We start from the raw sequence: 14,617 nt of genomic DNA, 5'->3' as shown, positions 1-14,617 counted from the left end.
TTTTTCTTCATATAACCCAGCGTCTCAGATTATGTGCTTATCATACAGGTTGAATAAGTATGGTGAAAGAATACAACCTTGTTGCACACCTTTTTTTAAACCATTCAGTGTTTCCATGTTCTGTTCGAGCAGCTGCTTCTTGGTCCAGGTACAGATTCCTCAAGAGCTCAATTAAGTGTTCAGAACATTCATACTTCGCAATGTTGTCCATAGCTTGCCATTATCCACACAATCGAAAGCCTTTGTGTAGTCAATAAAGCACAGGTAAACATCTTTCTGATATTGTCTACTTTCAGCCAAAATCCATCTGACGTCAGAAATGATGGTATCCCTTGTTCCACGACCTCTTCTGAATCTGGCTTGAACCTCTGGAAGTTCTCTGTTAATGTATTCTTGTAGCCATTTCTGTATTACCTTTCGTAAAACTTTATTTGCATGGGATATCAAAGAGAATGTCCGATAATTTCTGCATTCTATTGGGTCACCTCTCTATGGAATGGGTACAAATACGGATGTTTACTAATCCATCAGCCAGATAGTTTTCTTTCAAATTTCTTGGCAGAGATGAGTGAGTGCCTCCTGTGCAACCTCATTTTCTTGAAAGATTTCAACTTTTATTCCATCAATTCCTGGTGCCTTATACTTTGCCAATTCCTCCAATGCACCTTGGACTTCCTCCTTCAGTATCATTGGCTGTTGGTCATATGCTACCTCTTGAAACAGTTGAACATCAACCATTTCCTTTGGTACCATGACTCTGTGTATTCCTTCCATCTTCTTTTGAGGTTTTCTGCATCATTCAATAATTTGCCCAGAGAATCTTTCAATAATGAAAGTTGAAGCTTGAATTTTTTCTTCAGTTCCCCCAGCTTGAGAAATGCTGAGAGGTTCTTCCTTTTCCATTTTCGGATTCCAGATCTTTGCACATTTTGTTCTAATATTTGGCTTTGTCTTCTCTAGCTGATCTTTGACATTTTCTGTTCAGGTCTTTTACCTCCTCATTTCTTCCATTTGCTTTAGCATCTTTATTCTGGAGAGCAAGTTTCAGAGTCTCCTTTGACATCCATTTTGAACTTCTCCTTCTTTCTTGTCTTCTTAATAACTTTTTGCTCTCTTCATGTATAATGTTCTTGATGTCATCCCACAACTCTTCTGGTCTTCTGTCTTTAGTGTTTAATGTATCAAATCTGTTCTTCAAATGGTCTCTAAATTCAGGTGGGATATATTCAAGGTCATATTTTGGCTCTCGTGGACCTGTTTTCATTTTCTTCAGCTTCAGTTTGAATTTGCATATGAGCAATTGATGGTGTGTTACATAGTCAGCCCCTGGCCTTATTTTAATTGATGATATGGAGCTTTTCCATCATCTCTTTCCGAAGATGTAATCAATTTTATTTCTGTGTATTTCATCCGGTGAGGTCCATGTGTATAGTCCTCTGTTATGCTGTTTAAAGAAGATATTTGAAATGAACAAATCATTGATTTTGCAGAATTCTATTATGCATTCTCCAGCATCATTTTTCCAACTACTGATCCTTCATCTTTGCTCCCAATCTTTGCATTCCAATCACCAGTAATGATCAATACATCTTGATTTCATGTTTGATCAATTTCAGGTTGAAGAAGTTGGTAGAATTCTTCTATTTCATCCTCACTGGCTTTAGTGGTTGGTGCATACATTTGAATAAAGTTGGATAGTGAATAAGAAAGACCATAGAAGAATTGATGCATTTGAATTGTGGTATTGGAGGGAATAGTAAAAGTACCATGGACTGCGAAATGTACAAACCAGTCTGTGTTGTAAGAAGTACAGCTACAATGCTCCTTGGATGACATTTTGGCCAATCTTTGTGTCTCGTACTTTTGGCATATATCAGATGAGATCAGTCACTGAAGAAGGATATCATGTTTGATAAAATGGAGGGTCAGAGAAAAAAAAGAAAGACCCCCAACAAGATGGATTGGCAGATTGGCAGCATCAGTGGGCGCAGTCATAGCAACAATTGTGAAGTTGTTGCAAGAACAGGCAGCATTTTGTTCTATTGTGCATAGTGTCACTATGAATCAGTACTGACTTGATGGAACAACAAGATATTTGAATTTTGAGCTTACTGGTGTAGAAGTTTAAATATTCATGGGCTCTTAATTTTCCTTGAAAACAAAACACATTTGTCTGAATCCTGATGATCAGACAGTTGACACTCATCTTTGTTTTCTAATGCTGCAGGGAGAGAGTCATAATGCGACTTCAGGAACTAGAATAGAAGCATTTGCTTTCAGTTTGCAGCTCCTGGAACTCTAGCTCACTTTCCTGATCTAGAAAACGTAAGACACAACTTTATCCTCTCTCTATTTTACTTAAACATACTTAGAATGCATGCAGATTACTCATTATTTTGTGTCAGATACGTTTTCAGTACAGACTTAGTCTGCCTTTCCCAGCATTTGCTCAGGCGTTCTATTCTCCCCTTTACCCTTCTGCTTAGAACTTGGCCCAGTCCTGCTGGTGATCCCTGGACCCATGACCCCACATGGAACCCACCCATGCACAAAAGGACAGTTTGAGTTCCAGGAAAAGTTGATTCAGGCTGTGGGTGCCCTTGTTTCTGTCATTCCCCTTCATCTCTGTCTGCTCAGTGTACGTTGCCCATACATTTAGTAATTCATAAAAAAATGCCTCCCCACGGGAAAACCAGACAAGTTTGGAGGAAATATGCTCAAAGAATGTGATGCAGGCTGCAGATTGGAAATCATGGGCAGAAGTCAACCCATGACGTGGTTTTTTGTCATCACTTTATATACTTAAGAATGTTTTTATTTAGTTGACAGTATTTGAAAATTAGGCAGTTTCACATCAAATCTGCGTACTAGGTCTTGGGTCACTGATGTGTGCTTCTGTCCAGCAGTCTTGCCAGATTGTGGGGTCCCCTTTCAGATAACAAGGGATGCTAGCAGAAACCTGAGCCTGTACAGGGAGCTCACGCAGTAAAGGCCTGGTTTGCCAACTGCAGAGCCTCAAAGAGAATTTCCAGCTAAAGAGTCATTTTCCACCCAATACCTTGGAGTCCTGGTGTGGCGCTGTGGGTTAATGCGCTGGACTGCAGACTTGGTTTGAACCACAAGGTTGTCAGTTCAAGCTCACCAGTCTCTCCTTGGAAAGTGTATATGGGTCATTATGGGTCAGAACCGACTCGATGGCACTTAACAACAACCTTGGAGACAGGTTAAGGAATCCTCTGGAGGGACAAGTCTGGAGGTAGGGAAATCCTCAGGAGATTACAGCAGTACTTCAGAGGGGAGGTACTGGAGAGCTGAACAGAGGGTGCTGAAGTTACCAGAAGGAGCAAATAAACTGGGAAGCTGTTGTGGTGTGGAGGTAGACACTGGGTGAGGCACAGTGGAGTCCAGAGGAAAGAACAGTGGTTTCCTTCAGGGTGTGCTGTGGTTCCTGGAATGCTACTATTCAGCAGAGGTCAGCGGGCAAGGGCACTGGGTCTGTGGCTTGCCTGAATGTCTGTGCAGCTCTGTGCATTTGTCCTTTTCCCCTAGGCTAAGGGCCACATCAGGAGTCCTAGTGTGGTGCTGTGGGTTAATGCTCCAGACTGCAAAGCCAAGGTTGGCAGTCCAAGCTCACCAGCTGCTCCTTGGAAACCCTATCACTATGGGTTAGAACCAACTCGATGGCACTTAACAACAAGCGCCACATCAAGAACATTTACTATAAGCAACAGGATCCAAATCTGGCTGCTTTGAGTAGACTGGGGAAGATGACCAGGAAGACCTGGGAGACAGATTCAGGAACAACCCCAGGTTGGGTGAGAGTCTCTGGTGCTACCACACTGTGTATTGCCAGCCCTGCCCTGCTCCAGGGAGGAGGCTTTGGGGATCTCCAGAGTCCCTTTTAGAGCAAGTTAGATGCCTGTGCCACAGCAGTAGAGGGACATATGCACAAGCATCTTGCCTTTGCAGCAGCTGGAATATATGCCAAGATTCATAGGCAGGGGATTCTCTGAACATGGTAAGGATCTGGGTCCACCACAGGGTTTGTAGCATTTGAGAGGAACCAAGACTTGAGTTCTGTTTGGATGACTTCTCTGTTCAGAGAGAACTCTGGGGACGCAGATTGGAGACCGTGCTAGGTAGGGCCACTAAGGGTATTGGAAACTTAGAGTTTGGGGCTGACTTGGCTGGAGTAAAGGATTGGAGAAAATTGGGAAGCGAGAAAGGACTTCCATGGGAAGATTGGATTCATACTGTGGTTGTTGTTGTTCCATGCCATTGAGTTGGTTTTGACTCATAGAAACCCTGTATAGGGTTTCTGAGGAGCGGCTGATGGGTTTGAACCACCAACCTTGTGGTAAGCAATCCAATTCTGACCCTACAACATCATACCAGGATTCCATATGGTAGAAGAAGACTCCTGTTAAAATCGGTTACAATGTTTGGCTCTGATTTTCTTGGGAAAGGGGTTGCCACAAATCATTTTGATCTGGCAAATAGCCCAGTAAGAATATGACTTTAGAAGATTAATTATAAGTTGGTAGAACAAAGAAATATGTGGCTTATGTTGTGTGTGAGCAGAGATTCTATATTTGCGTGGTGAGATTGATCCAACTTAATGTTCTTGTACCATTATCCTTTAATAGCCATTCCCACACGTATTCCCAAGGTTTCTATCTGTAGATATTAGAAAAATCAAGCAGTTCTTTTGTAGAGGTAATGCACTCACTAAACCTACCTCTTCATGGTTTAGTGCTTCACTGCTTGGACTCACAGAGACTTAAGTTTCGTTAATGGTCTAGATTCAAAAATGGTTAGTTAGTCGGGGGTGGGTCCTGAGGACATTCCAGAATGTCTTGCAAGCATCTGCCTCAGGTGATGCCCCTGGCAGTGTCTCAGACACCACCACAGGTGACAAACGCAGGTTGTATTCTACCAGACGGTTAGCAGATTGGTTTAGCAGCCCAAGTTGAAGTCATCTCTTCAGATGGGATTGAGAAGGCTAGTGTTGGCAGGGATGACTCAACAAAATTTAGGGGATCAATATCCCCAGCTCCATACCAAGTTGCAAGATTCTTGTTCATCACAGTAAATGCCCTTACTTCCTGGTTGGGAACTCAGTTGGTGTCGTTCAGCCACTTTTACCATAGGACTCCGGGTTTCAGCAATATCAACTCCTACTACAGCAAATTAGTACAAACACAAACACAACGTTTAAGCCTTTTATGTAGCACTTCAGCTGGGACTCTGAAGCTCTGAGCTCATCCCTTGTCTTCTCTACTTTGTCTAGTGAAAGTAGAACCAACCAGGCAGCTTCATTACAATTCTCAGTTTGACAAAAGTGTTGAATGGCCTCAAATGCAGAGCCTTGTCTCATAATGTTTGATCCAGTGATTGGTGATACTCTGTGTATTTCTATGATCACATCATACCTTAGATGAACAGTGCCCTCTTTACAACTAGAAATAGAGGCATTAGTGCTTTTAAGTCTAACCAGACTGGAGAATCAACCTAGGAAACTCAAGGATCCTTAAGTTTTATTCATCTAGAACTCAGTACCAAATGCCTTAGTTTGGATTTTCCAGGGGAGCAAAACCAGTTAAACTGAGACAAAAGTAAATGAAGTGTTGTTCCTAAGGTTCCAGTTCATACAGGCATGGGTTAATCCAAACACAGTGTGTTTAAATATGTCTCTGCAATCAGTGGATGGTTGTAAACAAGGTCTCTCAGTAACATGCTTACTTCAGACTCGTTGTTGTTAAGTGCTGTTGAGTCAGTTCCGACTCATGGCGACCTTGTGCAGGGCTTCTAAGGAGCGACTGGTGAGTTTGAACTGCTGACCTTGCAGTTCAAACTTACCTCGTGGCCCAGTGCAACAGGTTTAGTATAGGAACAGGCAATGTTTGAATACATTGTATGTAGTTGGTGTGAGTCAGAACCAGTTGTAGGGTATCTAACAGCAACAGAGTATGCAAACTGATAAAGGTTGTCTGGTGTTGATCTCGCTGGCTTTATCTAACTCGGGGTTGTTGAATTTAATTAGGTTTTCAGGTTCACATCATTCATCTACTGTGGAAAAAATTCTTTAAAACATTTTTTGTTCCTTCTCCTTCTGTGAGTCCCATGGTGTGTTTGTTAGTGTAAGTGATGATTTCCCCATAATGCCATTAGCTTTGATCAAGTTTCTTGGTTCTTTTTTCTATTTGTTCTTTGAATTTAATAATTTTGAATGTCTTTTTCTTTACTGATTCTTTCTTCTACCAGTTTGAATCTACTAAAAGCAGATCTTAACAGCAGAGAATAACAGAAAAATGTTAACTTTTTTTATTGACTATGCTAAAGCATTCAACTGTGTGCAGCATAGCAAATTATGGATAGAGAAAAGTCTCTCGCAGAGATCGTCCATTTCAATTATTTTTCACTTTTCAGCTCCAGTGTTTGTTTGGTTCCTTTTTATAGAGTTTATCTTTGTTGGTCTTGTTTTGCTTTTTTTTTTGCCCTATGTATTATTTTTCTGGTATCCCTTAGTTCTTTGGCCGTGTTTTCTTTTGAAAACATTCTTAGTGCATGTTTGATAGTGTTTTTACCTAAGTGTTCTTTCTGTTCTGTATCCAGTCTTCCATAGTGACAGTTTCCATTTTGTTCAGTTGAATGGATCGTACTTTCTTTGTGTGCTCTCTGCATTGTTGCAGTTACTATGTTTTACTTCTGAGTCTGTTTTCCCTCTCTCCAAGATTTGCTTTTTTTTTTTTTTTTTAATTGTTTATTTCTCAGCGACTTCCTCTAGTGATGTATACGGACACTTTAGACCTTCTCCCTAGTCTATGTGGCCCTGTGGGATAAAGCACTGGGCCACAAGATCAATTTGATCCATAAGGTCGATGGTTCAAACTCACCAGCCACTCCTTGGAAACCCTATACAGGGTTGCTATGAGTCAGAACCAACTCATCGGCACTTAACAACAACAACAATGCTCAACTATGCAAAGACTTTTGACTGTGTGGATCATGACAAGCCATGGACAACATTGCGGAGAATGAAGATTCCAGAACACTTAATGGTGCTCTTGAGGAACCTGTACATAGACCAAGAGGCAGTTGTTTGAACAGAACAAGGGGATACCGAAAGGTTTAAAATCAGGAAAGGTGTGCACAATTGTTGTGTTCTTTCATCATACTTATTCAACCTGTACACTGAGCAAATAATCCAAGAAGCTGGATTATATGAAGAAGATATATGCAGATGATACAACCTGGCTTGCTGAAAACTAAGAAGACTTGATATTCTTACTGATAAAGATCAAAGTATAGGTTTCACCTCAGTTTAAAGAAAACAAAAATTCTCACAACTGGACCAATAAATAGCATAATGTTAAATAGAGAAAAGATCGAAGTTGCCAGAGACTTAATTTTGCTTGGAACCATCATCAGCACTTATGGAAGCAACAATCAAGAAATCAAATGACGTGTTTTATTGGACAAATCTGCTGCACAGAACCTCATTAAAATGTTCAAGAACAACAAAGATGTCAGTTTGAGGACTAAGATGCACCTGACTCAATCCCTGGTATTTTCAATAGCTTCATAAGCATGTGAAAGTTGGACAGTGAATAAGGAAGATCATAGAAAAATTGATTAATTTGATTTATGGTGTTGGAGAAAAATATTAAAAGTACCATGGACTTCCAGAAGAACAAACAAATCCATGTTGGAAGAAGCAAACCTAGAATGCTCCTTAGAAGCCAGGATGGCCAGACTTCATCTCACATACTTTTGGCATAGTAGGGTCCAGTCCCTGGAGAAAGACATCATGCTTGAAAAAGAAGAAAAGCCCCCCTACCCCAATGAGATGGATTGGCACAGTGGGCCCAAACGTAACCACACTTGTGGGGATGGTGCAGGACTGGGCTGTGTTACATTCTGTTGTGCAGAGGGTTACTATGAGTAGGAACCAACTCAGTGGTACCTAACAACAACAACATGCCCAACTAGTATGTCAAAAGAGATTTCTTGCACTTCAGAAGGAAAAAAAAAGAGTGAAAAAGCAAAAAATAAGAACAGTACAGGGGCAAAGAGAAATTAAGAAGAAATAACAGACCAAGCATTCACATATCAACCACTTCTCCTAGTTTGGGCAACGTGAGTCAAATCTAACGGATCAGCCCATGTTGAAATCCTAGACTGTGCTAAAGTGCTTGGTGCACATGAGGATTTGACCTGTGCATTTTTATATATGGCCTTCTCAAGTTCCTGCTTACAAGGTGCTTTTGGAAGGGCTACATTCTCCTACCATCGCTGCCCCTTTCGGCCCTTGGGAGCTTATGGTACACTTGAGTAGCAATGATAGTCCCAGGTGGGTAAGGGCATCCATAGTCTCAAGTGTGCTCCCTTTCCAGCCTACCTTGTGAGAGCTCAGGAGTGGACTGAACCAGGAGTAGGCCCCTCTTCAGTCCTTCAGGTAGCTCCCAAACGGATCAGAACAGATTCACCCAACAATCCACCTGGAAAGGCAAAATCTAGTCCTCACACTCCAAAGTCCAAGAATGGCCTTTTCTCTGACAACCTGGTCCAAGGTCAGCCGCCACTCTAATGACCACGACTGCTCCCACAGCCTCTGCCATCAAAGTGGGGTGGGTGAGGAAGAAGGACACTGCATCAAACAAGCTTTTTATGTGCAGGTACATGACTTTAGACATATTACACTATGTTTACAGTAAACCTCATTTATGACCATTGGGGGCATGTGTTTGTGCGTCTGATCCTTAGCAGTATGTACTATGTAAAGTGTTGTAGCATGTAGTTTGTAGTATGTACTATGTAAAGTGTTGTGGCATGTAGTTTGTAGCATGTACTATGTAAAGTATTGTTGTATGTAGTTTGTAGTATGTACTATATAAAGTGTTGTAGCATGTAGTTTGTAGTATGTACTATGTAAAGTGTTGTAGCATGTAGTTTGTTGGCTGTATCATGTTCAGATGCTCAATTTTGTGATTTGCTGTTCAAAACACTGCTTTATAAACTTAGTTTTTCAAGCTAGATCAAGGGCTTCATTTACTTGAAAATATGCACCTAAATACTTATCATTTTTGCTAAAGACCATAGGCAGTTATAGGAAGTAATGAGACATTACCACAAAATGTTGTTGTGGTGGTTAAGTGCCATTGAGTCGGTTCTGACTCATAGCAACCCTGTGCAGGGTTTCCGAGGAGCAGCTGGTAAATTTGAACTGCCGACCTTGTGGCTAACTGTCCAGTGCTGATCCTACAGCATCCCACCAGGAATGTCCTCTCTCCTTCTACATATATCGTTGTTGTTAAGTGCCGTTGAGTCTGCTTCTACTCATAGCAACCTTATATAGGGTTCCAAGGAGCAGCTGGTGGGTTTGAACCTCCGACCTTGTGGTTCACAGTCCGGTGCTGATCCTGCAGTGAGGATCACACAGGTAACGGTCACTGATTTTCTGACTAAAAATGCCATCCCATTCCCGGGACCATCCAGACAATATAGAACCTTCCACAATTGGAGTGACTGCTTCCCTGACAAAATGCTGGTGTGCAACTCGCTTCATCATTAAATTTTTGTGATTTGTGTATGTATTAAAACATGTAAACTTATATGTGGTGTTTCCAGTCCTCAAGGAAAAATAAAGATTGGCTTTATAAAGATACTGATAATAAGAGGCAATAATGCAATGAAAACTGAAAAAAAGTCATAGGTGTTTAACTTATGTCAGAACTGACTTAAACAGGTATCGTTGGAATGGAACCCTATCGTAAGTCGGGGACTACCTGTACAGGCTCCCTAGGTTATGAATGAGATCGGTTGCTAAGTGTGTCCTTAAGCAAATTTGCTGAGAAGTTCAAAGAGTTGCAGAGTTCTTATTTAGCCTTACCTTGAAGCAAGAAAAGGCTGGAAATGCTTTCAGTGGTTGAAAAGCTACACACCATCAGTGCAGGTGACTGCCAGTGCTGGTGAATTTGTTCAGAGTTGATTCAGTGGTTTCCAAGGGAGGGGAAATTTACATAACAGTTAAAGGCAAGTGGAGTCTTGGTGTGGCACAGTAGGATAAGCACTGGGGTGCTAACCCCAAAGGTTGGTCGGTCAAACCTACCAGCTGCTCCTTGGAAATCCTGTACAGGGTCGCTATGAGTCAGAACCGACTCCATGGCACTTAACAACAACATGATACTTCTGGAGCCCTGGTATGGCGCTGTAGGATAAACACTCAACTGTAAGGTCAGTTTGAACCACATGGTTGGTGGTTCAAAGCCACCAGCTGCTCCTTGGAAACCCTCTACAGGGTCGCTGCGAGTTGGAACCAACTCCACAGCATTTAACAACAACCACAAAGAGCAAGTAGGAGTTGTCCGTGAGTCCGACAGTGACCGCAGGACTTACTATATTTTAAAGTTGCGTTTTTCTTGATTTAATATTACTCTAGATTCTATAACTCTCCAATTACTTTCCAAAAAATATTAGAAGCCATGTCTACTAGTTTTTAAGTTGTTTCCTTTTGGGAGAGTGTTGGGGATGTACACATTGAACTACTCACGCTACCATCTTCCAGGAAGGGGACACCGAGATCCCCTTTCTACCAGCTTCTCACATAAGCATCTCATTTCATGGGAGTCCTGGTATGGCACTGTGGGTTAGTGCACTGGACTGCAAGGTCGGTTAGAACCACAAGGTTGGCGTTTCAGACTCACCAGCCACTTCTTGGAAACCCTAAACAGGGTCGCTATGAGTCGGAACTGACTCGACGGCATACAACCACCTCAAGCCCTGAGAACCTTCCAGGAGCTGTCCAGGCCTCTGAGTCAAACTCAGAGTCTGCCTAGCGGGCTGTGGTTCTTGGAGCCACAGGACCTTTTCCCCCTGTGTACCTTTCATAGCCATGCCCATCTTCTACTACCTGATCTCCTCTCTTCCTGGGGCATTCTTTTGTTGTTGTTGTTGTTGTTTTTTAAATTTTTTAGTTGTCATTGTCAAGAATAGATACAACAAAAGACGGCAGTCCCACCGTTTCTGCATGTACAATCCATGTACAATTCAGGGGTGCTGACAACATTCTTCCAGTTGTACATCCCTGTCATCCTCCTTTTCTGAGTGCTCTTGCCTGTCTTAGTTACTTACTGCTGCTATTTCAGAAGTACCTAAAGGGAGAGGCTTTAACAGACAGAAAATGGATTTTCTCACAAATTAGCCCGTCAGAAGCCCAAGTCCGGAGTGCTGGCTCAAGGGAAGGGCTTTCACTGTCTGCTCTGGAGGAAGGCCCTCATCTCTTCAGGTTCCATGTGTACAGGCATCTGTGTTGGCCCATCTCTCTCTGCAACCTTCTCCAGCTTTTTATATCTCAACAGTGATTGACTTCATGCATAGCCTGCACTAATCCTGCCTCATTAACACATCAGAGACAGTCAAGTCCCCAAAGGGATTATAAGCGCACGTTTCAAATTTAGAATTTACAGCACATATTTTGGGGGACATGGTATGGCGCTGTAGGTTAATGTGCTGAACTGCAAGGTCGCTTTGAACCACAAGGTCGGTGACTCAAGCTCACCAGCCGTTCCTTGGAAACCCTATGCAAGATTGCTATGAGTTGCAACTGTGGAACCAACGCTGTGGCACTTAACAACAAGTTCTTTAAGTTAATTTAAGTTCCTATCTAATCTTTTAAGGTGCTCTGGTAGCATTGTGGTTACGAATCGGGCTGCTAACCTCAAGGTCAGCAGTTTGAAACTACCAGCTGTTCTGCGGGAGAAAGATGAGGCTTTCTGCTCCCATAAAGATTTGTAGCCTCAGAAACCCTGTGCAGGGTCGCTATGAGTCAGAACCGACTCCACAGTACTTAACAATAACAACAACATCAATCTTTTGCATTGTTGTTATCCATTTCATCCTAGATAGATAATTATTTTTTAATCATAATGTTCAAGAAAGACTTTTTTTTTTTTTTTACTAGTTAAACTACTGTTTGGTTTTAAGAACCCTTGAAGGGCATTTTTGGCTTAAAGTTTAAAGATTATCTTAGAGTAATAGTTTTAGGGATTCGTCCAGTCTCCATTCTAGAGTCCAGGAGAATATGAACTTCTGTTCTGCTCCCCCCCCCCCTTTTGATCAGGATTCTTCTTTATAGAATCTTTGATCAAAATGTTCAGTAATGGTCACGGTACACTATTCAGTTCTTGCTAAAGGACGCAGTTGTTCCGGAGGTGAATAAAGATCAGTGTTATGCCTTGGGTGGCCTGGTTGTAAGGTGTAGATTACTAGTCTACTGTTCTCACATCAGGGTCTCAGGCAGTCCATTCTAGGACCAAAGTCATTTGGTCCCTGTTGATCGTACCTAGAACACTCCTGACCTTGACATAGTCTCTGCAAAGCCCTGTAAGTACAGAGCCAGACCCTCGTGGTCACAACTGTGCCCCCAGTGCCCAGCCAACACTCACCTGTCTGACTGTTGTGCCATGCACACACTGTGATTCGGCAGATACATGTGGCTGGGTTATGAGCCATTCCTACCAGTCACACTTCCGTGAGCCTGGACCCATCACAGCCACGGGATCATTTTGCCTTCAGTATCAGTGTAACAGTCTTGTGAAGTTGGAGGACCCTGGGCACTGGACGTCCCATTTGAAAAAGCTCCAGAAAGCCTAGGGCTGCTAGAGAGCATCAGTTGGATCTCTCCCCACAATGAGTGGTGCCTTGTTCTCATAGGTACAAGCAGAAATGACCAAGAACCGTATGGCCCTTCCTCCCAGGAGAAAGACTCAAGATGCTATTTATCTTCAGCTCTTATTTCTCATGATCCCAGTCACAGAGCTGGTGTAGCCTGCCTGCATAGCACTTTTTTGGAGTGAATTTTGGGGTGGTCATACACGGTATGCTTGGTTGTCTGCAGTCTGAGTAATTATAAAAGGTGTCCCCTTCCATTCTCAGAGTATCCTAATGTGACCTATAAATCCCCTGACCCCTCAGTTTGGCCCTTGTTTTCAGAAGGCAGCGCTGAAGTTGGCCACCATGGAGTCCTCTTAGTGACTTGCCCTGTGTCATCCGGAAGAGGGTGGAAGAGGTTCCCTATGAGGAACACACCACTCTATATGTTAGCGTGACAATAAGGCGCAACTTGCCTGAGCCCCACAAGCAGTGGTACCAACATGCAGCACGCGGACACTCAGACAGGGAGGCAACCGGAAGGCGGGGGTGGCAGGCAGGCAGACCTAGGGCATCTGGCTTTTAGGGACATGGACTAATGTGCACTTAGACTCTACAAACATTCACATCTCATGTCTCTCCTTTTAGATCCTGCCCGGCCTGTACATTGGCAACTTCAAAGGTGAGTCTGTGTTTGCAGGGTCACCTTTAGACCTCTGCCCATGATCGGTGGCCTGGAGACCCAGGATTGGTGGCAACATGGGCTGAGCAGGGCAGTGCACACTTGCCCCAATTTTGCCGGCGTGCCTGCCTGGAGGACGAGGGCCAACAGCACACTGGGCGTGTGGAATCCTTCATCATCTTCTGTCGCTCTTGTGTTCTAGCTATGACGAGTGGAGTCTCAGAAACCTTTTTCTTTAACCACCCAGGCCAAGTAAGTGACACTCATCTTGTGCGGACAACTCTTTTAGCCCATTTTCCTGCAGAGCGTGGCCACTGTTGGTTCATGGGCTGTCCGCTGTTGACTTTATCTGAACCCCTCCATGTCAGCATGCTTGTAGTTCAGGAAGTGCTTGCAGACCCCTGAACTCTGCCCAGTGGGTAGTAAGTGAATCCCACCTCAACAGAGAGGGTGAAGCATGCCTGGGATGCCACGGTTCTGCTTCTGCGTAAGTGAAAACACCATCTCCTTCGCACTGGAGCTAGGGTGTGTTTCATGGGGTGGGCTGGACCTCAGAACCTTGTGAAAACCAGTCCCCACCCGTGTTCAGGTGGCCAAGCCTGGTCATGCATCTGATGTGCTCTGCTCCCAAGCAAGTCAAAACCTGCAGCAGCGAGTTCTGTCATCTGTCCTCTGGCTGTTACTTATATTTTTGAGTTGAGGCTCTAAATGATTGTAGACAATTCTCTGCATGATGTGTATTTCGTTTCCTTCAACCTGGTGCACTCTTAGGGCCCTGATTGACTATAGTGGGAGCTGAGCCCAGCTGCGGACTGCTACTAGGACATGCTAAAGATAACACTGGGTTACTAAATTAGTAAGCTTTGCAATTCTGAGAGTGCTGCGTGGCTCCGTGGTCGGTAGGCCTGGTGGTATGGAGGTACATTAACAGCAGATCATTTTGGGTTTAGTTAGTGAGCTATTATTAACCACTTTCATGTTTGGGAATGGAGGTTAGTATATATTATTAGAAGTAGAATTGTTAGATTAAAGTGTTCATAAAAATAAAATTTTAATAGATATCAGAAAACCTCACTTCTTCTGCCAACTGTATATGAAAGTTTGGGTTTTATTCCGAGAATATTACCTTCTCTTAAAGGGATATCATACACAGCTTTAAGGAAATGTTTTAAAGTCTCCTGAGAATAAAATCTGTGCCTGCCTAGAAGCTTTCCTAGGTCCGGGCCCTCAAAGTGGGGCTTCACTGTGAGTTGTGGTCCCTCATACCCACCTTTTTGGCTGCTT

Source organism: Chrysochloris asiatica, unplaced genomic scaffold (genome assembly GCF_000296735.1).
Source record: "Chrysochloris asiatica unplaced genomic scaffold, ChrAsi1.0 scaffold00144, whole genome shotgun sequence".
NCBI classification, from domain to species: domain Eukaryota; kingdom Metazoa; phylum Chordata; class Mammalia; order Afrosoricida; family Chrysochloridae; genus Chrysochloris; species Chrysochloris asiatica.
This window is presented reverse-complemented; position numbering follows the sequence as displayed.